Source organism: Salvia splendens, chromosome 12 (genome assembly GCF_004379255.2).
Source record: "Salvia splendens isolate huo1 chromosome 12, SspV2, whole genome shotgun sequence".
Lineage (NCBI taxonomy): Eukaryota > Viridiplantae > Streptophyta > Magnoliopsida > Lamiales > Lamiaceae > Salvia > Salvia splendens.
This window is the reverse complement of record NC_056043.1, coordinates 2,962,687-2,988,411: the sequence shown is the minus strand read 5'-3', so window position 1 is coordinate 2,988,411 and position 25,725 is coordinate 2,962,687. Positions and strand designations below refer to the sequence as shown.

Genomic DNA, 25,725 nt, shown 5'->3' with positions numbered 1-25,725 from the left:
CTCGTTCACTTAAATCCATTACTTATCTTTCTTTCAGTTCTGAAGTAGTGTGATACGAACGGGAGGTCCAAGGCCAGGGCTGACCCGACCACGACTCCCCTTAAGCTGCCCGGAAGGCCCGTCACGAGATCTATGAGACAAAAGCTTTGGGAGGGCGTTTCAAGCTTCATCGGGAGAGCAATGGAGGAGGCAGACGGAACGCCCGGTCGGGCGAATCCACCCCTCCAAAACGCCCGATCGGGCGTTTGTGCGCTGAGTGTCGTCCACATTCCAGAGAGTTCGCCCGGTCGGGCGAACTCACCCTCCCAAAACGCCCGACCGGGCGTTTGACAAAGCCGCGGCGAATCCAGCGAATTTGCCCGACCGGGCGATTTCACATGTCCAAAACGCCCGGCCGGGCGATTCACCTTTTGTAGCCAAATTTCTTATGTTTTAACCATTTGTCTTGGGATTCCAACCCTAGGTATAAATACCATTTTGTAAGACTTTAGTTGGCAGACTTTGATGAATGAAATTATGAAGACTCCTTTGAGAGCATCTCCCTTGTGAGATTTTTATCCAAATTCGTACATGTTAGGTTGCTTGGTTTATGTTTAATAGACTATATCAAGTATAGGTATGCATTTATGGTTGTGTAGTCATAAATGTGGAGCCAATGGAGTATTTGCTTTGGGTGAAAGTAGCCTAGGATTGCCTTCATCTTTTTGAGGGAGGTCATAGGTTTCCAAAGAGGATTCCTCCCTCTTTACACTTTCTTCTCACCTCTTTTCTCTCCATCAAAATCCATTTTGAGCCTAGTTTTTGTGGCTAGCTCAACTTATCTTTGTTTATCTTAACTAAAAATTGGAATCAAACACTAGTTTGGGTATTTCTTGGGCACATGGAAGGATTCCCTCACAAAGGACATTATCATAGTGTGCGTGAAAAACTAGACTTATTAAAAGAAGATAACATACTAATCAAACTTTATGAAAATATTTAACTTAAAAGGAATGCATGCAATACATGGTGTCAATTTTATATTCTCGTTTATCCTTAAAATAATTTTAAAGCTTTGTATATTAATTAAATTAGGAGATTTAATTCATTTCTTTATTAATTCAAAACACAAAATTTCTCGAATTAATTATTCGATAACAATTAGTTGTCTCAGATTTAATTAATTGGCCTTTCTCATTAAATAGTCGAACTTTAAAATTTGCCCAAAAACCAATTAATCCAATTTATTTATTAGCCAAGCCCACTTGGACCCCCACCAATTCTATCAGCCCAAACTAGGATAATTATGACTTAGCTCATCATTTACATTGGATTTAATTTGAGGCCCAAGCACTTAAGAAATCAATCCATTTTTTTTGCAGTCCCAACATAGAATCAGCCCAACTCAAAAAAATGGGTCCAAACTATACAAAATCGGAAAATTCAATCTGTTGAAGGAAATCTGTAGCTGACATGTGAAGGCTATTGGGCTGCAAGGCCCAAACTTAATCAATAGCTGAAGTCCAATAGCAATAAAGGATGGGCTTCAGGAAATAAAATCATATGCACCTTTTATTCTTTAGCTTAGTGATATAGTATAAAAATACTTGAATATGTTAGTTCTTTTGATGTAACCCAAGTATTTATCAGTAACATTCCGTCCCAAGAAATTTAATACTTCCCCCTTCCCGTTGAAGATGACCCATTTTCTTTTTAGGTTTGTCCCAATCAAAATGATCCATTACTAAAAATGAAAACACCTTTCTCTTTACATTATTCTCTCTTTCTTACTTTACTCTCTTCACTTCACACACAAAATAAAGTTGCATAAATTCCTGTGCCACCCAAGGAAAGGGGTCATCTTCCTTGGGACGGAGGGAGTAACATATCTCTTCCTCGGGATCCTTCAAGAAAACTTCATAACCTTTGCCATTTTGAATACTCTTATATTTGATCAAGTAAAACATGAAAAAAACAACATTCACTCGTGAATAAAAAGATAGGAAAAGCCGGGGCGACAGACAAAGGTATGACTCAAATTCCACAAACTTTCTATGACAAAGTCAGACAATTTCATAAAACTCTAGTCTGCCAAAAATGAGATACTGCCTCCGTCCCATAGTAGATGTCACACTTTCCCTTTTAGTTTGTCCTACAAAAGATATCACATATCCTCTTTTGGAAAAATTTCATTCTCACATAAATTATAAAATTATATTTTCCATCACCACTCAACACACAAAATAACATCTCCTAAAATTCTATGTCATCTCCCAAGTGTGACATCTACTATGGGACGAAGGAAGTTCTATTTATTATCAGACGAAAGAAAAGGAGTAGTGGTTTTCAAATAAGTAAACTTATTTATTATTGTGGACCATGAGAATCGTATTCCTACCTGGAATAGCCACACAACGGTCCAACCCATTTTTAGAGAAGTGTACAATATTAGTATTTCAGACCAAATTTGGAGTTAAATCTTGGGTCCATGAATAGTGCTTTAATCTATACAAAACGATAAATTAGGTGTGTAAATCATGTTCACCGTGTTTACGAGTTTCACTATATAGCCTTAATTTTCTGAATTTATAATAGTAAAGTAAAAGTGAACTTTATTTATGGCCCGAATCAAAATGACAAAAAATTAGTATCTTATTGTGGAACAATGGGAGTAATAGACACTGTTTGTGCTCATGGATCCCCAGTTTAATACCCAATTATTATTTTCCCTTTAATTTATAGTAGAAAACCAATTTTATATGAGTCAATTAATACTTCATTGATGGGTATTTCTCTTTAAAGTTTATGCAATAATTCCGAAAGTCGAGTGGAGCAATAAACGATTCTGTGGACCCTTTTAGATCTATATAGAAAGAAAAAGATTTGGAATATTATGGGCTTGCAATGACATTTAGTTTATGGGAAAGGTAAAATTTTTACATTTAGTTTAAATTATACTAACATACGCTTACAACAAGGTCCAAGTGCAAATTTTTCTTAAACGTAACACCTCTTTACTTAAACACTTTATAAATTCTCTAAGTAACAAAATCAAGTAGCTAAATAATCCAATTAAGTGGAGAAAAATTTATGTGAAGTCTCTCTCCCACCATGAGCTTCAAAAATAAGTTCTATTTACATAAATAATTGCAATAACTCCATCAGAAAATGGGCTGGGTAAAGGATTAAAGGAATTATAGGTTGGACTTATCCTGAAATAAATGCAATTCAAAACTATTTGCTGGATCCATTGAGCTTAGGACATTGCACAGAGGGAGAATCTTGATAGCACTAAGTTATTAAGCATATTATTAGGATTTTGGGACCAAGTTGAACATTGACGGGAGAACCTAAATGAATAGAGAGTGAAATTACAAAAGTCGAACTTTACATTTATTCATCTTTTCTTTACGCCTTATATTCAGATATATATAGATGATACTTCTATCTTTGGGCACATGGCATTTCGGACATTGCTTTACCTACATTGCACTACAATTCTGCAACTAGTAATTAACTATATTTAGAAGATTAATTGCATAAAACATTTAATATTGTTTATATATACTACTTAACGAAATTAAGCGCGTAAGTATATACTACGTCGTCTCATGCTACGCATACTTTTTTTCAACTCGTCCCAAACTACTTGTACTACATTTAATTGAAATAAGAATTAGAGTATTTAATTAAGATATTAGAGTTAATTAAGTATTTTCTTATTACACTTAAAATATTAATTTAATTACATTAGTTACTCATTCTTTAATTTAAGTGTCTACTTTCCCTTTTAATATATATAAAGATAGAACCATTCTTAAGTGTAGAACCTAGAACTCTACATATTTTATTCATTGGATGAGGAAAAAATGACGGTCAAGATTAAAAATCATACATATTAGACTATGTTTTCACGACATTCCGGACTCAACATGTGAAAAAACTCACATGTTGATGGGAGAATGAATGAAACGAAGAAGAGTCCATGCATGCTTTATTTTTTCACTTCTCTGCATTCACCCATTAATAATAGTTTTGGTTGTAATGGGAAGTTGCTGTGCAAATCAACACCATTGGATTAAAAGATCTAACGACCTCCGTTTGGCATTTGTTCTACGTTTAAGAATGGTTCTATCTTGATCACAATCATATATATATATATATATATATATATATATATATATATATATATATATAGGGAGCGTTATTCTCCTATTCATCCCTTAGATCCTTTATTCTTCTTAATATGGGCCGTTAGATCTCATTCATCAACGGTCCAGATGATCTGCATAATTACACTATAATGGTGCATTATTCAACTGAAAATATGCATTATTACACTATAATGGTGCATTATTAGTCGGTGTGCATTATTTAACTAAAAATCTGCATTATTAAATGACACGTGGCATCAATTTAACCGTCGGATGACAAAATCGTGGGGCTGAGATTAAAAAGAACAATAGAGCAAAAGATACAAAAAGGAAATGAATACATCCCTATATTTAAAGACCGAACTAGAGACCAAATCTTGGCCATTAGATCTAGTTTTTTTGATGAGTTGTGCTGCTGTGTAAATTTTTCGGTCTTCATTACAAGCCCATTTTACTTCATTGTATAGGTTTATTACTTCATTCCGTACGTAATACCTTGAAACTACAACATGTTTTTACTTTCTTCCAGTAGGTTTTGAAATGATTCAACATATGTTTCATTTGAATTCATTGACCTGAGTTTTTGCTTTATTTACATTAAAAAATGCAATTTATTCAAGTGCGTTTATTACTTCATTCAGAAACGTTATTACTTCATTGGATAGGGTTTTTACTTCATTCCAGTAGGACTTCAAATGCTTCTACACATACTTCATTCTAATAATTTATTACATCATTCCATGTGTTTATTACACCATATCAGCGTTGTGGCAGTGGTGAAAGATATTGTAGAGAGAAAGAACCGCACGCGACGGTGAAACCGCATTTACGTACTGGAATGAAGTAATAATCATACTGGAATGAAGTAAAAACCTACTGGAATGAAGTAAAAACCTACTGGAATGAAGTTAAATCTTCGTAACATGTTAGTATAACTTATTTACCTTCGCATGAATTAAAATAGGTTCGTGATGAAGGCGAAAATAATTGATAAATTTGTGTCTCTCATCCATAAAAAACTAGATCTAAAAACCCTAATTTGGTATGGTTCGGTAGTTCGGTCTTTAAGAGTGGATTTATGAATAATGGGACTATATATATATATATATATATATATATATATATATATATATATATATATATATATATATATATATAGAGTCGTGATCAAATACAAACTCTCATTTATCATGCAAACTACAACCTGCAATCACACACCATCTTTGTATCTAATCTACGACTGGTAAGAGGTTACTAAGTCAATGTCACCGGGTATTTCAATTTATGTCAGCGGGGGGTGTATATGGAAATCGTTTTGTGCTAGCAGTTACATACATCCTCATTTCACTCCAATCTGGTATAATCATAACTAGAATTACTTGTAACCGTTCCTAGGCGTGATCACACCATGATGACTCCTTAATTTATCTCCATTCTCCCAAACTACCATTAGTATCATTGTTTAGAAAGTGATTACATTACTCATTCAACCACAAAACATAACATATCTTAATTATTCAATATTGCAATATAAACTTCGATCTCCTGTTGAAAGTCATATCCCAAATCTTCTCCGACGTGCTTTTAGTGTTCTTCTCCGGCATAAGGTCAACGTCCGCGTTTGTGTGGAAATGGAAATGTCTTACGAAGCTCAAGGTAGATTCTCTATCGTGTGTACAGTATTCTGCCAATTTGGCCGCTGACATTCCGTGATGACATTCTTGGATGATGCTTCTCTATCGTGTGTACAGTTGTAGTTAGATTTCGAAATGGTTAATGTCCCTATGCTGAATTTTCTGTCATTTTTTTGTTAAAAATTGTTGAATATATAGTATAGAAGTTGTTGTGCTTGACTGAAGAAGACATAGTACGTAGAGTATATTATGCATAGGCATTAGGTTATATTCCGAAATGGTTGATGAATGTGTTTTCGAAATGTAGACTTTGTGTAAGATTATCTAATTTTTTATGCTTGTTCTGATGGTGTATAAATAATCTGTCAGCAATGTGTTTTGTCTGATATAGTGTGCAATGATATTCTGTCAATGTGTTTTAATCCCCCCATTTGGGAAACCAAAAACAAGCTCGACGTCTTTCGTGTCAACCTCTAACTCAACATCATTAGGCAGCATAAGACTGCACCGTAGGTGGTCAAAATGCTCCAAAAGCCAATACGCTAAGGTTCCTGGAACAGAGGTAACGTCAAAATTGAGAAGTCCTCCGAAGCCGAGCTGCCTTACAGCATTTTTCTGCCTTTCGTTCAGAGACTTCAGAATGCGCAAAAAAAACGAGTAGTTCTCTTGATCCTTAACTGAGGTCTCTTGGTTTGTGCAGAGACGCCCACCACAGATTTCCGCTTCCCACTTGACTCACCATCGGCTACAACTTTTCCTTTTGCTAGACGTCTCGCTGATCAAGTTGCAACCATCAATAAGTTAAGTCAATGACCAAAAAACAAAAAAAATAAATAATGTCCATAACACGTTCTGCCGCTCATAGGCAAACTTTCACTCGGCATGAAAACACATACAACAAAACTAGAAATGTTATTGTGAATATGCAACTTGAAATGTCAAAAAAATTTACGAGAGCACCCACAAAGGATTAATGCGAGCACCCACAGAAATGTCAACGAGTATTGTCAATTATAGCACAAAATAGAAGATTTATTTCATATTATTTCAATGTCAATTCCATCAAACATCATTTGTACATATGATTTCAATGTCAACACCGTATAATTTCAATGTCAACACCGTATAATTTCAATGTCAACAACATATAATTTCAATGTCAACAACAGATTATTTCAAGGTCAAGAGCATATTATTTCAAGGTCAAAATGGACGATTTAATTCATATTATTTCAATGTCAACGCCATCTAACATCATATTTTACATATAATTTCAATCTCAACACCATATAATTTCATATTATTTCAATGTCAACGCCATCTAACATCATACTGTACATATGATTTCAATGTCAACGCCATATAATTTCAATGTCAACACCATATAATTTCAATGTCACCAGCATATTATTTCAATGTCAACAACATTGAAATAAAAATATCAACAACAGATTATTTCAAGGTCAACACCATATAATTTCAATGTCAACACCATATAATAATTGACAACAACATATTATTTCAATGTCAAAAACATATTACTTCAATGTCAACACAATATAATTTCAATGTCAACAACATATAATTTCAATGTCAACGCCATATTATTTCAAAAAAATGAAGAAAAAATTACACAACAATGTGATTTCAAAACCAACCCTAGAACACAAGAAAAAATAATAGGGCGGGGGTTGGCTAGGTGATTCATGCGGAACTCTAACCAAAACAAACAAAAAAACAAACTATAAAGCGAAAATCCGTGTGGGCTTTATGGTTTCTCAATAGAACGAACTTAAATCAACCCTACATGTCAATTACAAGGGGGAAAAGTGGTTAATTGCACTAAAATAAAACAGACTTAAAGGTCTAATAGTGCATTCACACACTATTCATACAACTCATGGTTACAGGATGTCAACAGAGTTCAATGTATCGACTTTTAATCTAAACAAAAGAACGGCGCATGCAATTGACTGAATAAATCTACAAAAACCCAATTAATACAAAATGTCACCGCTCTTGAAAATTGGGGATTTCAACGGAAACCTCATCTCCGGCTGACGCTCCAGCCGCTTGACCCGCTCGCCTCGCAGAACTCATGTCAACGCGATCCTTGAAGAACGGCGATTGCATGGAGTACAGATTCGAAACGGTGGAATGGAGGAAATTGGTGAGGTGAGACGTGTTTAATGGGTGGGGCGTTGAACAGGCTTAATTGATGGAATGGAAGAGAAAGGGGAAGACGTGATAAATAAGAGGGGCGATGGATAGCCGATATTATTGGGATTGCTTAATCTAAACGGATTTTGTGATTTCAGCTTATAATTTTTGTCCCAAAAGTAACCCTTGGTGACCGATTTTATAAGCTGTGTTGACATGGAGACCATAAATTACAATCGTTGATTAAATATACTTAATGGATGAGATTATAGTTTGCATAGTTTGTACCTTAGGGAGTTTGTATATTATCATGACCCTATATATATATATATATATATATATATATATATATATATATATATATATATAGTACGTATAACTTGCATTCCACTACATCAATCCACTCACATTTCATTGTACGTTTCTTAATATTTGTATCGAGTTAAATGTGGACTCCTAATGGAAACAGAGGGAGTTTAAGAAATATACTAAAAATTTTAAAAAAATACTTTAAATTTTATTGAATTGTATTTTTGATTTTCAATTTAATTTTACAAATCTAAACCATACTTTTTAACACGTCTTTATAATATATTCATATATGTTAAATCCTTAACTACTCAAGATTTATTAAACCTTGTTCTTGTCCAATATTTTATAGAAATTTTATGCTAATAGTACTTCATTCTGTGTCACTTTATGTTTACTTTACAATTAATACCTTTCATTTTCATAGTAAATGTAATAATATGATAAATATGAAACTCTTTGCTTGATTAGTCTTTTGGGTAGCCAAGAACTCAAATATATATAAGGTTAGGATTGTAAATTTCTATCCCAATAAAATTCCAACCTAACTAGCTCACGTTTGATTAGCCCACAACTCAAGTAGGGCTAACCCGAGATCAGATGGGTTGTCCCGATGACATCCCTATTTGTGGGTTGCGGATGTTTAGAGTGTAGCCTGAAAAGCTTATGTGATGATTGAATAATATGAGTGTGATCCGGATTTATGGATTGAAATCGGAAATATTTTCTGAATTGGACTAAGTCATGAATAAATGTAACAGATTGAGGTCTATAATATAAAAAATTTATCGAGTGTTATTCTGTTACAATGCTTTTGACCGTTAAAATTGAGATTCTGCATATGCAAAATAATAGTAGTACTAAAGTACTTTATCAAACTTATTCGCCTTTTTATTTCGTGATTTATTCATTGTGATGTGCATTGCCGTACTTCACATAAAACTCCATGTGTATGTTCCATAACAATACTCTTTACGCCTTTGGAAGCATCTTTAAGACTTTACAACTGTAAGAATATATAGAAAAAAGTGTTGAAAATATTTGCAATCAATATGTGGTTTACAAAGTAGTGATATCTTTAAAACTTGAGAGGAAATGACTTGTATAAATTTTTTATATTGGGTATATTTAATTGGATCATCAACCCCAAAAAAAGGAACCTTATCCCCACCCACCGCGACACTTTAAAGAAAGCATATGGGAAATTCTCCATAGGGCAACCAAGAATAGGTAAAAAGCAACAAAGATAGGAGAGCCAATTGATATTGTTAGTGGTAGAAGTGAATGAGAGTCTTAGAACAAAAGAGGGGTATTATTAGAACATTAATAGTTGAATTAGTATGCAATAAATCCACAATTAGGAGACAATTAGGAGATGGGTAAACAATGACAGAGTCAGGAATTTTTACGTTAGGGCCAAGTCTAGGTTATTTTCGATGTCAGTGTCGCTGGAAAATAATGCAACACTGGCCGTAGGTGACTCGAGAGGTGTAGAAGGGAAATAGACAAAGAATTCGAGTATGAATGATAGAAACAATAGCTACATATGGCGATTGTCTAACGAGCCTCAACGTCAATTAAGTATCACAACATTGAACAAACAATATAAGATCTATTTTTTCTACGTATCTATAACTGCTATAAATGATTCGAAATATTACAAATTTCAATAATTTTTCTTAAGTGTCTTTAATGAGATAGCTTCATGATAATATTTAATATAGATAATAAGTAAATAAATAACTATATAATACCTTTTTTTAAGAATAAAGAACACAATTTCTAAATTAAATTTATTTATATTATAGTAGGATATATTTACACATTTATTATTATCAAAATCCAAGATAACTTAATTGGTAATACAAATATTTAATTTTCAAAATAATAACATTTTCAATTTTGATTATATATTACAAAATATAGATTATCCTATTTCATAACATAATATTAATCTTTGACACGGAATTTTGTAAAGAAAAATAATTCTAAAATACGCATATTTCACCAGAAAAAAGAATACGAAAAACAAAAAACATAAAATATGATTTCCACTCCTAGTAGTAATTTAAGACTATTGTTTGAAGATCACGGTGAGTCTCTTTGATGGAAAATTAGAATTATCAATCACTAAAATGTTCCGTCAAAACGGATCGTGTCACAGTTGGTAGTGTGGAGCTATGGTGGCCTTAATGTCACCGGTTCAAACCCCGTCATCCGCACGTTAGGAAATTAGCCTTAATCCGCGAATCCGGTCGAGCAAGATTAGTCGGATTCTGCCAAAAACGGGTTCGGTACACCTGTGAACTGTGGTCAAACAAAAAAAAGTTCCTTCAAAGAGTAAGAATAGTCTGAATATAGGAGATATAATTAAAGATTGCATGAACAATATTTAGTCCATACTCCATACCTACTTAAGAAGCATGGCTGTCTAAGCTTTCCTAGGTCGTATTCCACTTAATAAAATTTACAGTTATACTTCAAATTAAAGTTTAATCCATATAACTTATAATCTCTCAGGATTAGTTGTCACTAAAGTGGTCCGGAAATCTAAAGATAAATACTTCACAATTAAACCAACTTATGGAGACTTTGTATGACCCTACATTTAATTAAACTAAATATTGTCATGGACTCATAAATCATAATCATCGCTAAGTCATTTTTTAAGTTTTGATTATGCATAATTATCGCATAAACAGATTTGATGTAACACCCGATGAAATGTACCTATTCCAATAAAAAAAATTCATCGAATTAGAGTTATTTGATAAATATTTTGAGATCGGAAATGATGAAATTACTTAGGAATGAGCAATATTTTTAGAAACGATTTAAATTCTGTGATAATTAAATGTTGGAATTAGTAGATAGAAAAAAGAACGTGAGATAATAAGTCCGAGCTAGTAAAATATTTGTAGACTAATCTAGAAAACCTTATGAAACATGATTTATTCTATGGATGCTATAGATATATTCATTTAATAATTTACTATATGTGAATTAAAAGGGGTACAACACGAGGACTTTCTAGGGGGTCACCCATCCTAGTATTATTCTCGCCTAAGTACGCTTGACTTCGGAGTTCTTAATGAATCCAATGTATTAGCGCTGGTATAATTGCAACCAACATTGAAGACTAGTAATTCATTAAAGTGACGTGTAGTGGCAAGGAGATTGGAGAAATAAATTAGTATGTAGTATACTCAATTTTTATATATGGTATGATCTAGAACTTTATTACTATATGCCTACCATGCCACTTGTATTAAAATTGACCACATAATAAATTAATAAAATGGAGTACTATATAGAATCAAGAGATTAATGTACTATATATCCCTCATTTCTCCCTCATGGTTGAGAAGTTTTCGTTCCCTTCACAAACATGACCTCCATTTCTTTTGCTTTAATTCTATATGCATTCCACATATATTGAGGTACCTCTTCAACCTTAACATATAGTATTTGTAGTTTCAAAGCTTATAGCCTTATACATTAATGTTGAGTTTGAATAATCCAAATATTCAACTGTTTTGAGAGAAAATGTGTGAGGTTGAATTCTTTATTTATTGATAAATATATTGTCCTAGGATGATCATGAGCATTTTTTTTGTATCATTAGTTTCAAAGTTACTATAGAATCCAATTTGATATCACAAATTGCCTGGGAATTTGCATGAGGTCTAAGTTTTCGTGATGCTAATTAGAAAAAAAATGGAGTAATGCTAATTAGAATTTAACTAGGTGAGTGTAAATTGAATTGTAATTTTGTGAGCAAGTGTGATAGGGACATGATATTCTATTTTCTTCCGGAAGGGAGTTGATATTCTCTCCGTATATTTATTTAGTTTATTTATGCTTTAGTATTATTTAGTTGTTATGATTTTATTTACTTTCCATGAGATTTTTTTGTACCATATATATTATAAATATGTGTGGAGTGTTTTATTATTATCAAGCAGAATTAAATTATTAATCTTGTCCTCTCCTTCGGTTCTCCTCAATCTATGCTATTTTCTTCCCTTTGTGCTCTCTTTTCATATAATATATTCAATAGGAATTAATCTCATATTATCGAGAAGTTGAGATTGAATAGTTATGGAAATGATAAATTTAATAAGGAGAAGTTGAGATTGAATAGTTATTGAATTTATTATCGAGAATTCTATGAATTTATTAGACTGATGAAAATGATATTTATGGTAAAAGGGTGAAGGAGCTTATGTTGAGATCAAAGGAAATCATGAAAAAAGGATCGGAAGTAAAAGGATAGCCGGTTCGGAAATAAACGTCATTCAGGTAGCGTATTCTCACTCTAGGATCTAGTTCTTTTGTTGAGATTTTATGTGAAAATATAATACTACTATTAATCTATTATGTTCTTATACGTGAACTTATGTGGCTAAATGTGTTAAAATATATAATACTTAACATTGTATGTGATATGGATTTCTTGGATTGATCCATCTAACATTCCCAATTATATTCAATGATATTAGATCTTCAAATAACACAAAAGAAAAGTGGATCTAGCCATAAAAACTAGATCCAAAAAGATTTAATGGAAAGATTAGATGATCAAAAGTATATAGGATGAGAAATTAAGCTTAGTAACTCAAGACCTCCCCAAAATAACTAAGGCAATCCTAGGCAACCTTCATCAAGATAAAATCCCTAATGGCTCCACTACCCTATGGATACACAAATCGTATATAGTTTCATAACCCTACTTGATCCAATCTAAAGAAAAAAAATCAAGCAACCTAATCAAATTCGTAATTGTATAAAAATCTCACAAAAGAGATGCTCTCAAGGAGTCTTACAACATCATTCAACAAAAGCCAATTCCAATGTCTCACAAACTAGTATTTCCGAGGTTGCCAATCAACTGCCCACGCGAACTCTCAGGATTGCGATTTCATTCCAATGCCTGGTCAGGCATTGTGTCCAGCGGCCTTTTGCCTGACCCGGGCGAACTCCCTGAACTCTTTATTCTCCAAAACGTCCGGTGGGCGATTTGTCCAACTGCATTTTGCCCAATTGCATTTTGCCCAATCCGAGCTAACTCTTTAAACCCCTGATTCTTTTCAATAAAACGCCAGATCGGGCGTTCAGTTTGCCCGCCTTGAGCAAATTCTCGGGAATCTTGTTGTAATGAAAACATTTTGTTCAAAATAATGTCGTCTTGTGTCATACTCTCTTCATCCCATAATAGATGTCACACTTTCCTTTTGTAGTTTGTCTTATAAAAGATGTCACATTTCTTTTTGTGGAAAAAGCTCCCTCTCACATTAATATAAATATACTATTTTCTCTCTCCACCAAACACACAAAATAACATCTCCTAAAATCTCATGTCATTCTCCAAGTGTGCCATCTATTATGGGACGGAGGGAGTACATGATTTTTTCGTATTCTTTTTCATTTTGACCATTACAAGATAGGTTACGAAAAATTTAAAACTACTTATACTCTAATTTTAAAAGTGATAAGATTTACTATAAGTTACTCCTCCGGCACTTAAAAATAGACTACATTTGCCATTTTGGGATGCTCCTTAAAATAGACAAATTCTATTTAAGGAAATTTTTTCTATCTAATGATGTGAGTCTCATTTTCCACTAATAATACTCCAATCACTTTTTCTTTCTACCACTTTCTTACTTAACCAATTATACATTAAAACTCGTGTCACTTCAAATATTGTCAATTTTTTAATGGATGGAGGGAGTAATACTATGAATTAAAGGAATTGTCTATAAATAACATACTACTTCCTCCGTCCCACTCAAGATGTTCACTTTTCCTTTTTATTTTTTCTCACTCAAAATATTCACTTTCTATATTTAGAAAAAAAATCCAAATCTTCCCTCTTCTTATTAAAACATTCAATTATTTTTTACACTCTACTTATTCAATCTAACAATTCTTCCTAAAATCTCATATCACTCAAGAATATGAACATTTTAAGTGGGGCTGAGGTAAATTGTGAATATTATTATTATTATTATTATTATTATTATTATTATTATTATTATTATTATTATTATTATTATTATTATTATTATTATTATTATTATTATTATTATTATTATAATAATAATTATTATTTTTTTTATTATCATTTTCTTAATTAATTTTTTTACCCTACCAACTTAGTTAATTGAATTTATTCCATATTTCTAAACACATACTCCCTCCATCCCATAAAAATATAGGCGATGGGTATGGCACGAGAATTAAGCCAAAATTGGTAAAGTAAGAGAAAAGAGGAGAATCGTATGGTAAAGTAAGAAAGAGGGGGTGAATGGTAGTTAAAGTAGTGTTAATGGATAGTGAGACCCACATTATTAAATTGATATAACTTTTCAAAAATGGAATGCACATATTTTTGTGAAACGGACGAAAATAAAAAGTGCATATATTTTTATGGGACGGAGGGAGTAATATGTAATCCACCAGAAGTCATATTTTCTAAAAATCACATAAGGATCCCCCAAAAATTATGGTGTATGAAGGGTTAATGATCAACTCTATTCCAACTTTAATGAAACTACTATTATCACTTTTTATTTTTTAATATTTATCAGTTATATCACTAACCTCTATAATATCAATTCTTTTCCAACTGGATTAATTTATTCTTTTCATTTAATTTTCGGATAACTGTTTTTAAACATTAAAATAAAAATAATATAATATTAATATTCTCCTATACAAATTACTTCCCATATGTCATGTCACGATTCCACCAATTGCCTAAAATTTTGATAATTGAAATTGATAATATTGTTGAAATTAATAACACTACTAACCGAGTATTAGACTCATAGTAATAGAACTCTGATTAGTTCGAGACAACTCAAACTATATATGTTTATATTAATAACATTAAGAATACATATGGAACAGAGTGACAAGCACACGTTTTATTTAAGTTGGCACATGTTTATAACACGTTTATCATAATATAATTAGGCTCGGCGGCCGCCGGTGCCGTTTTCCCGGTGACAGTGGTAGAAGAAGGAGGCAACCGGTGCTCCGAGGTTGTACACCTGCGAAAGGTGTCGGATGCTAAAATTGTTGCGCCACTCCGGGGCTAGCAAGATCTGCCTCCGCGGCTGCCGGAAAACCACCATAACAAGGCGGTGGATTCCCATTGTTGGCTGAGGGGCCTCATATGGCACCACCTCATTTATATAATTAAATTTAAAAAATTCAAAAAAATAATTTATATATATATATATATATAAAAAATTTTGTGTGCAAATTGGAAATAGGTTGGTGACAGACACCCCACGAGGCACTAATCCAAGCTTCGGTTAGTGAAATTCTATATATATATATATATAGAATTTCACTAACCGAAGCTTGGATTAGTGCCTCCTGGGATGTCTGTCACCAACCTATTTCCAATTTGCACACAAAATTTGTGACATAATCTTCAAAATATTATTCTAAGTTACTATAATGTAGAAGAAAAATGATTTAACTATTTTTGTACTCCATATTTCTAATGGGAAACAATAAGTATGATGAATAACATCTATTATTCCGTGATGTTTTTTTATAGTACTACTAAGTCGCAGTCCCTGACTTTGTGCATAAGAGAAGAAGGGTCTTACCAATTAAATTCTGTTGTTTTCTTTAACGTTAAATGTCTTTTCGCATTATTCATACAACACAAACTCAGTTGGTAAAACGATTTCTGACTAATATGTCTGATTTCTACTCAATTTGTACATATAACCTAATCTTGATGTGTGTGTGAGAGAGAGACCAATGCAAGTACTCCCCTAAGGTATGGATTTCCTGGATTCGGAGAATCAGAATCCACCAGTACCTTCAAGTGGCTACATCGATATACACTCGAAGCTCAGTGGTAGGGGTGAAAGAATCGATGATATCCCCGATCACACGACTAACTGGTTAAGTGGCTCCATCGATATACACTCGAAGCTCAGTGGTAGGGGTGAAGGAATCGATGATATCCCCGATCACACGACTAACTGTCAACGGATTTGATTCTCTTGACATTTTTGTTATGCTTATTTATGCATTCTAAGCCCTATTTATAGTTGTTTATGGAGCCACATTGGGGCATGCAGCTATGGCCCCCATCAATTCTCAAAATATTAGGTGTATCTACTGATTTTGATTTTAATCATAAAATAAAATATAAAAAAATTAAAGTAGTTATATTTGAGAATCTAAAATATTACTATAATAAAAATAAGTTTGATTGCATGTAAATGATAATCAAACTTTTGGTGTTCAACTAGTGTTATTGTTTTGGTAAAAAAATTAATGAACTTTCGTTGGAATTTTGACTTATATCAAATTGAACAAATTAAAAATCCATGTATTTTTTTTTTACTAAAATTAGTAGTTGGTGATAAAACAAAAAAAAACCAAAAAAATTTGGTACTCCATAGTTTATGCATTGTCACAATTTGTACTTTCTTTTTGTATGAAGTGGGTTATTATTTCGTGGCAGTGGTTACACTACGATTCTTCCCGAAAAGGATAAAAGTCCGTTGTCTTTTCTTTTCGTTTTTCGTGGTAAAATGAACTTTGTCCATCACTATTTCGTGTAGCTTTTACCTTTTTATATTTATCATGAGTTATATGCGACCAATCAATCACTTATCATCCAATTATCGTGTCATCCAACAATTATCGTGTGAATTAGATAAATGAGGGATTGATAATGTGAGAAATTTGACCAAAGTTGAGCACACGCTCGAAACCGTTTAGTATTTGGATGTAGTAGATAGTATATTTGAAGAGAACTAACTACTCCCTCCGTCCCGTGCTACTCGCACGTTTACTTTTCGGCTCGTCACAAAGTCCTTACACTATTTATAATTTAAGTTAGAATTAATGCATTTAATTAATATGTTAGTTTAAGTTAAGAGCTCTTTTATTAAGTTATGTCTCATTACACCTAAAATTCTTTTTTAATTACACAAAAAAATCAATCCCAAATTTACGGCCTAAAATGAAAAGTGCGAGTAGCATGGGACGGAGGGAGTATTTACTTTCACCCTTTTAGTTTTTTCTTACTCTTATATTATTCTTTCTACCTTTTCCTCTCTTCTACTTTATTATCTATTTGTTTATTATACTACATCTCTTTCTTAATCTCCGTGCCAAAATGAAATGACTTCATAATCGGAGAAAGGACGGAGTACTCCACAATTTCCTTTGTTATAGTACTTTTTTTCGTTTAAATATTTGGTACCCAATTATTATTTTCCCTTTTATAAAAAAATATAGGAATATTGGCACCTAATATCATAGAACTTTCAAAAAGTTGGGTTTTTGCCACGAACTTCGAAATTGGCAAATAATATCACAAACTTTACCCTGAGTTTGTTATTTCTCACCAGTGAAAAAATTCCGACAATATTAATGGATTGAAGAATAAATTTGAAGGGTGCACTTCAAGAAAAACTATTCTCAAATATTGAAAATTATGAAACTCTCGAAGTTGTTGTCGAGAAATTACGAAAAAAAATCCGTATCATGATATTATTTGCCGGAGTTTTTTCATTGGTGGGAAATAACAAACTCGATGTAAAGTTCGTGATATTATTTGTCAATTTCAAAGTTCGTGGATTTTTTGAAAGTTCATTCGGTGCCAATATCCCAAAAATATAATACGAGTTTCCATGCCATAAAATTAACAAAGATATAATGTCTGTCCCAAGTCACTAGATTCTAGAGCATTATCTCTTACTTTTACATTATATGCGAGTATTTTTGGCACTCAACCCATATTTCAAAAAATGCAATGAGCAAATCATTAATGATTCTGAGGACCCATTCAGCTCTATGGAGATAGAAAAAGATTTGGAATATGATGCCATGCAATGTTACTGTATATACGGATTGAGTGGCCAAGAAAACTAGGCCAATTGCACTGACCTTTCGTACACATAAGGCAATCACAAACGCATCCAAAAATGGCATGGAATGGAACGCGTTGATTGGTGATGCGAACCGGTCGCGATGCATTGCTGCCTACGACAAGGTACGAGATTGGGTACTAGATCGGGTAGGGCTGGTGATGCAGTGGGACACGGGTGGATCCAAGATTTCAATTCAATGTGGGACATGTATAAGGGAAATAATTTTTTTTTAATTATATAATAAATTAGTATTACATGGAATATATTGAGGGCATCCGCAGCGGCAGCTCGATGCTGTCTCGGTCTCGAGCCAGCGATGCTGCCACTCCGTCTCGTCCCGTATACCTCCACCGAGAGCATGTTGGCGAGCTGGCTCGCCACGCGCGTCGGCCACGTGGCGAGCAGCGGTTGGATCGTGACGCCCGCTCGCCGGCTCTGCGAGTGGGCGTCGATTTTTGGCGTTTTTTAATTATTTTTTTTAAAAAAATTCTGAAAAAAATACCATTTTTTTGCCTCTTTTTTGGCAGAATTTTTTTTTAAATTTTCTTTTTTCCCACATTCATCTATAAATAATCCAATTCTCCCACCATTTTTTAAAATTATGTGTTTTTTTAGATTTTAATTATGTGTTTTTTTTTAGGATTTTAAATTGTAATTTTCTTTTATTTAATGAAGTGTGTTTTTATTAATTGAATTTGTCGGAAAAAAAAATGAAATCGAATGAATAGTAATTAAGGGATGGAATAAGGGACGGAGCGTTGCAGGTTCCGTCCCTTAGTTAAGGGATGGAGGAAAAAAGGACAGTGGGACCCTCAAATAGTGGTCAAATAGTAGTTAAGGGACGGTATAGAGACAGCGTAGTGGATGGCCTAAAACAAATCAGTCCCTTCATAGTTGGAATATTATTCTATATTGTTACACTTTATTTCAAACTGAATATCAAACAGACATAAAACTATAAATACATGGGTGCGTTATATTGATAACTCTTTAAGTTGCTAACTCTGCTAACTCATCAACGTAATGAATTAAAAATATCAACACGAAAACATTAAAATGTCAACACATAATGCCAATACAGTATATTGAAATATCAACAAAATTATGTGTTGACATTTTAATGCCATCGTGTTGATATTTTTAATAGTACACTACATTGATGAGTTAACAGAGTTAGCAATTTAAGAAAGTTAGCAACGGATCACACCCCTATAAATACAATTATATAAATTTATTACGGCTCTTGTTCAAATTTGATGTTAGATTTTTAATTTGTAATCAAGCGATAAGAAAACACTCCCTGATTTCATTGCATCAAGTGTTATGTTACGTAATTGGTACAGAAAGCATACTCAAATTAGATTGGACAGTTCTTAAATTTGAATATTTGAAGGATTACATCTGAATATTTTTAATTTGAATATTTTCTAACCATTTTATTTACTTCAATCGGACGTAATGAATTAATTGTGGTACGTTCCACGCGAACCACAATCTTATCTTAGAATGTCACTAGATAAGCAGAGTCATTTTCCCACATACATAACTAACCACTGCTTTCATAAATCTCGTGCAGAAACAAAAACGTCTCGCTGAACAAGGGACGAAGGTAGTCATAGTTATTAGACTTAAAATAAATAACTCGTTAACTAATAAATCAGGACACACTAAATTAATAGAATTAATGAACAATTCTTAAAATTACGCAATCAAATTAGTTTGCCTCGCGGGCATGGGACAAGCCACAAGGCATGCACTCAGCGCCCCATGCCCGACTCGTGATGAGGCAGGCTGCCATCACCAGACATCGTGGCGACACCAGGGGTTAAATTCAAATCTCAGAGGCTATATTAGTTTTACATATCTAATTTTTTTTATTTTAAGAAGATCAATAATAGTTGTCTATTTAACCCATTTTATGATGACTCGAACCTTCGACCTATTAGACGAAGTAGATGTGTTACTAAGACGCGCTTCATCTTCGTTTTTTACCAAGTTATTAGTATAATCTAAAGTAAACACACCTAGAGTCTAGAGAGGACTATGAGGTAAGTTCATCACTATGAATACATAAAACTAAACAATGCTTGACAGTTAAATCAAATAATAAATGTAAAATCTAAAAAAAAAAACAGGCACACGCATAGCAGCAGAATTAATCAGCTCATACAATCAACAAATATGAAAAAAAAAAGATGAAGAGAGAAACACTAATAATTTCCAATCTCAGATGGCAAAGCAAAAGCAACAAACAAATTATGCATCAAGGCACAGTTAATTACGAAATAAAAAAAAATAAACACGCAATTAACGCACAATAATATTCCTCGATGATGAGATCGCTCAATTTCTGGCTGAATCAGACGGTCTTGACGACGGCGGAGGAAGCGGCGGGAGCTTCAGCGTAATCGGGATTGAGCGCGCGAACGGCGGCGGCGGTGTCGATATCGTCGTCTGGATCGTAATCGGGGTTGAGGTTTCGATCTATGGCTTCACGACCTTTCTCGAGACAGGGCTTGCACGCGATCTCGATCGTACACCATCCCAGCGCCACCGCCACTATGGCTATCAACGCCGTTGTCACTGCCCCCATCTCTCTCTCTCTCTACAGATTGGGCGAAGAAGAGTTTCTCACTCTTTGCGGATGTGAATTTATGATTAGTTTCTCGATTTCAGTTTTAATTTGCTTTGTGAAATCGCGACTGGAAGCCTAGCGACTTTCTCAGCGTTTTTTTTGAGAAAAACACATTTAAAGAGAGAAGAAGTTAAATTGGCTTCAATTTATAAACAGGAAAATTAAACCACAAAATAGTAGGTGTCGATCCGGATTATATTACTAAGACTAAGTAAATTTATTTATTTCATATTTTAGATCAATTTTGCATAATCCTTTTTTCGTGCATATGTGATATATTTTGTCTTTTTGCATGGTTTTGTTTTATTTTCTATATAATTATTATGCATATACTGATTATGTTTACAAGGATGATTGAATTTTACAGATATGCGAACTTACAATATGTTGATTATGATTTCACAATGTGATGATTATAATTTTACAATATGATAGATTATAATTTTACAATATGGTGATTATCATATTATTTTTTTTAGAATCGTGTACTCCTACTTATCATCACGCAATCATATACTGATAATTCATAATTGGAATAATGCATAATCAACATAATTATACACTGTATTAGAAAAGGAAAGATTGTGATTGGAATCAAATACTCCAATTAAATGATTGACAGAATATTTGTAATTAAGGATCTTACCATGTATATTGCTTCCTACACCCTATTTAAAGGGTCCTTTATACAATGACATAATCATCTAATTCTAAACAACCGTTCTCTACCTTTCTCTTCTTTCAACTATGTTTTCTGCAGCATTTAACATGGTATCAGAGCAGGACTCAGAAAAGCTTTATCATCGTCCATAAACCTTTCCCGACCTTTAACCAAAACCTGCAGAAAACCTTTCAAATAGGTCAGAGAACGAGGGAAAAATCAGTTCATCCATGTCGGATGAAATTGCTCGGCAGATTGGCGAAATCATGAGCAGAAAGCCTTGCCATGATAATACCATCAGCACCCAAACCAGAAAACACAGAAAATTCACCAGAAAAACCAGGTGTGTACAAGATTGATACACAACCTCTCCACATCGGAGGTAGCAAGTTAAATGGAGACCATTACTCCGAATAGGCCGTGCTGATGAAGACGGCTATAAGCGGCAGGGGAATGGTATCTCACGTGACCAGAGTGTCGCCTTCCCCGCCACGAACAGATCCAGCCTTTCTGCAATGGCAACAAGCCGATCATTGCGTGTTTACATGGCTCACACAGAATATCGAACCACGGCTGGTCAGCCGAGTGTTGAAGCAACCGACTGCCAAACACATATGGGATGCATTGGCGGTCACTTACGGGAGCGGAGGAGACAAACTCCAGATTAACGACCTGCACATCAAAGTCGGTGTGGTGAAATAAGGAAATCAATCGTTGGAAGAGGTATGAAGTACCCTACAAGATCTATGGATGTCAATAGATCAGAAACGGACAAACCCTATGAATTACCCTGAGGATATGGAAATACACGACAATTGGATCCAAGAACAGAGATTGTATACTTTCCTGACTGCCATTGACGGCAAATACGAATCAACAAATAGGGAGATAGTTAAAATGGAACCACTTCCCTCGGTCGATCTTGCGTATAACCTGATCAAATAGGAAGAAACACGATCTCAAGTATTGCAGTCAGGAGCCACAACCACTGCGGATGGCATTGGAGTTGGACTCATCGTCCGAGGAGGGTTGAACCAGTCCGGCAGTGACTCAAGGGGCGGCAGCAATCGAGGTGGAGGCGGCTGGAACCGGCGAAACAATGATGAGGACAAATCAAAGCTTGTTTGTTCCTATTGCAAGACGAAAAGCCCCAAATTGTGTAATATTCCTGTAAATGCCCAAATTGAGTGTAAAAATAAGTTTCAGCCCCTTGAAAACTATGGAATTGCATGGAATGTGTCTAGTGAACATGAGATTAAACTGCACCTTATTGATGCAACCTTATTGATGCAACCACATTTCTGTATGCTGCAAGATATCCGAACCGGGGAAATAATTGGACATGGCACTGAACGTGATGGATTGTATTATGTAGACGAGATAGCTCAAAAAGGGACCGCCATGCTAACTCACGGATCTGCAGATAAGAAAGCTTGGCTTTGGCATCGGCGCTTGGGACATCTGTCTATCGGTTACTAAAAATTATTATTTCCCGATTTTGTTTCTAAACATGATGAGTATTGTGAAACCTGTTTTTTGGCCAAAAGCCACCGAACTTCTTATCCTTTGAATAATACTCGTGTTGATTTCCCGTTTTCCTTAATTCACTCTGATGTTTGGGGGCCCGCACCTTTTACTGGGGGACAAGGTCTTAGATACTACCTACTTTTTGTAGATGATTGCACTCGCATGACTGAGTATATTTCATGAAACAAAAATCTGAGGTTTATACACATTTTTCACACTTTTTTAACCTTATCAAAAAACCAGTACCAGCACTCTATAAAAATCATGAGATCAGATAATGGGAGATAATTCGTTAATTCTGCCATGAAACAATTTTTTCAAGAAAATGGTCTGATTCATCAAACCAGTTGTGCCTATACTCCCGAACAGAATGGTGTAGCCGAACGAATAAACTGTTCTCTCCTAGAACCCCGCTCTATGCTCATTGAATCAAAGGCCCCGAAACACTTCTGGCCAGAAGCTATTGCCACCGCAGCCTACCTCTTGAACAGATTACCCACAAATATCCTCAAACACCAAACACCACTCCAAACCCTATCTTCCTTCACCAGAATTCCACCACCTTTAACTCTCAAACTGCGTGTCTTTGGGTGCTCCATTTTTGTTCATACCCCGAAACATGAATGAACCAAACTTTCCCCTTGTGCAATTAAGTGTCTTCGTGGGGTATGGGGTACACCAAAAGGGGCATAGGTGCTTTAATCCTAAAACCAACCCAATGTTTGTCACTATGAATTGCAATTTCCTTGAAACCGAATACTTCTATACTCACCTCAGCAGTCAGGGGGAGAATAGTAGTAAGGACCCGCTAAGTTGGATATCAGCGCCAATGCCAACGCCAAGTAATCCTGAAGTGGGCCTAACAGAGACGGCAGTTAGCGGTTCCGCTGAGTAGGTCTCTGAAGTAGGACAGTCTGTTACTGAATGTGACACTCAGCCAACTTCTTCCCCGTTGAGGCAATCCAATGTAAGTTCTGATAACCCTGTTCCTCTGGCTTCCTTTACTATTGATGATATAAGTGTAGATGAAGAATCAAAATCCGTTGTGGAGAGCACAGATGAAGAAACTAGTGAGGTAGAAGAGGTCGAATGGGTTGACCCCTACACAGGGGGATACATCCTTCCACATCGGGAGAGCAGGGGAGTCCCACCAAAAAGATACACACCTGAGAGGATTAACAAGAAGGCTCTTTACTCAGTTGCTTGCCTAGTTACGAGTCATCTGTCAGAAATGCCTCAAGCATTTGAGAATGCGCTATATGAGGAAGAAGATATCCCACAGTCATGGGAAGAGGCTATGAGACATAAGCACTAGAGATAGACGATGCAAAAAGAAATAGATGCACTGATTAGGAACAACACTTGGGAAACGTGCTTCCTACCCCAAGAGAAGCGACCTGTAGGATCTTGTTGGGTCTTCACTATCAAGAGGAGATCAGATGGCTCAGTTGAGAGGTACAAAGCACGGCTAGTCGCGAAATGCTACACTCAGACATATGGGGTAGATTATTCAGAAACCTTCTCCCCAGTGACCAAGATGAACACAATTTGAGTCTTATTGTCTGTGGCGGCAAATAAAGATTGGTCACTACACCAATTCGATGTGACGAATGCCTTTCTTCATGGTGAGCTGAAGAAGGAAGAAGATGTGTATATGGAGGCTCCTCCGGGGTTCGCCGCAGATTTCAAGATAAGTGAAGGGTGTAAGCTAAGGAAAACTCTGTATGGGTTTAAGCAGTCCCCAAGAGTATGGTTTGGGAAGTTCACCGGGGCAATGATCAGTTATGGGTATAAACAGAGCAGCTCCGATCATACTCTGTTTCTAAAAAAAAGAGGAGATAAAATCACTTGCTTAATCATATACAAGTATTGAGAGCTTGAAGAGGAATATGTTTCAGGAGTTTGAAATGAAGGACTTAGGGGATCTCAAGTATTTCCTAGGAATTGAGGTGTTAAGATCACAGAGAGGGATCTTTTTTAGACAGAGAAAGTACATTTTGGACATCCTAGCAGAGACGGGTCTCCTAGAGTGTAAGCCGGCAGATACACCTGTAGCAGTTAATCATGGATTGCAGATTAATGATAAAGCCGAGTTGACCGATCGAAGTCGATATCAGCGACTAGTTGGAAAACTTATCTACCTATCGCATACTAGGCCAGACATTACCTACGCAGTAGGGATCGTGAGTCAGTTCATGCATCGACCACACACGGATCATATGGAAGCAGCGCTCAGGATTTGTCGATATCTGAAGGGGACAACAGGACATGGAGTGTTGTTCTCTAAAAATGATAATCTTGAGATTCATGGATACACGGATGCTGATTGGGCGGGGAATCCTAATGATAGAAGATCCACCGCGGGGTACTTTACCTTTATTGGAGGTAACTTGGTAACTTAGAGAAGTAAGAAACGGAAAGTGGTGGCCCTCTCGAGTGTTGAGGCAGAGTTTCGTGGAATCAAAAGTGGACTGACTAAGATAATGTGGCTAAGAAGATTGATGAAGGAACTTAGTCTCATTCCCAGCAGTAAGTGCCGACTATACTGTGATAAAAAGGCTGCCATAAGCATCTCAGAAAACCCGGTTCAACAGATCGAACCAAACATGTAGAGGTGGATAGACGTTTTATCAAAGAGAACATTGAAAGGGGTATTGTTGAGCTACCATTTGTTCGCTCAGAAGATCAGCTTGCCGACATATTGATAAGGGCAGTCAATACAAGAGTTTTTGAGGATGCTCTTTGCAAA

General features: G+C 34.9%; 2 pseudogenes; both read right to left on the bottom strand.

Moving 5' to 3' along the window:
* Nucleotides 1–11,245: 11,245 nt before the first annotated feature.
* On the bottom strand, nucleotides 11,246–11,364 carry LOC121759759 (annotated as a pseudogene).
* Nucleotides 11,365–15,213: 3,849 nt separating this feature from the next.
* On the bottom strand, nucleotides 15,214–16,276 carry LOC121758510 (annotated as a pseudogene).
* Nucleotides 16,277–25,725: the final 9,449 nt, after the last annotated feature.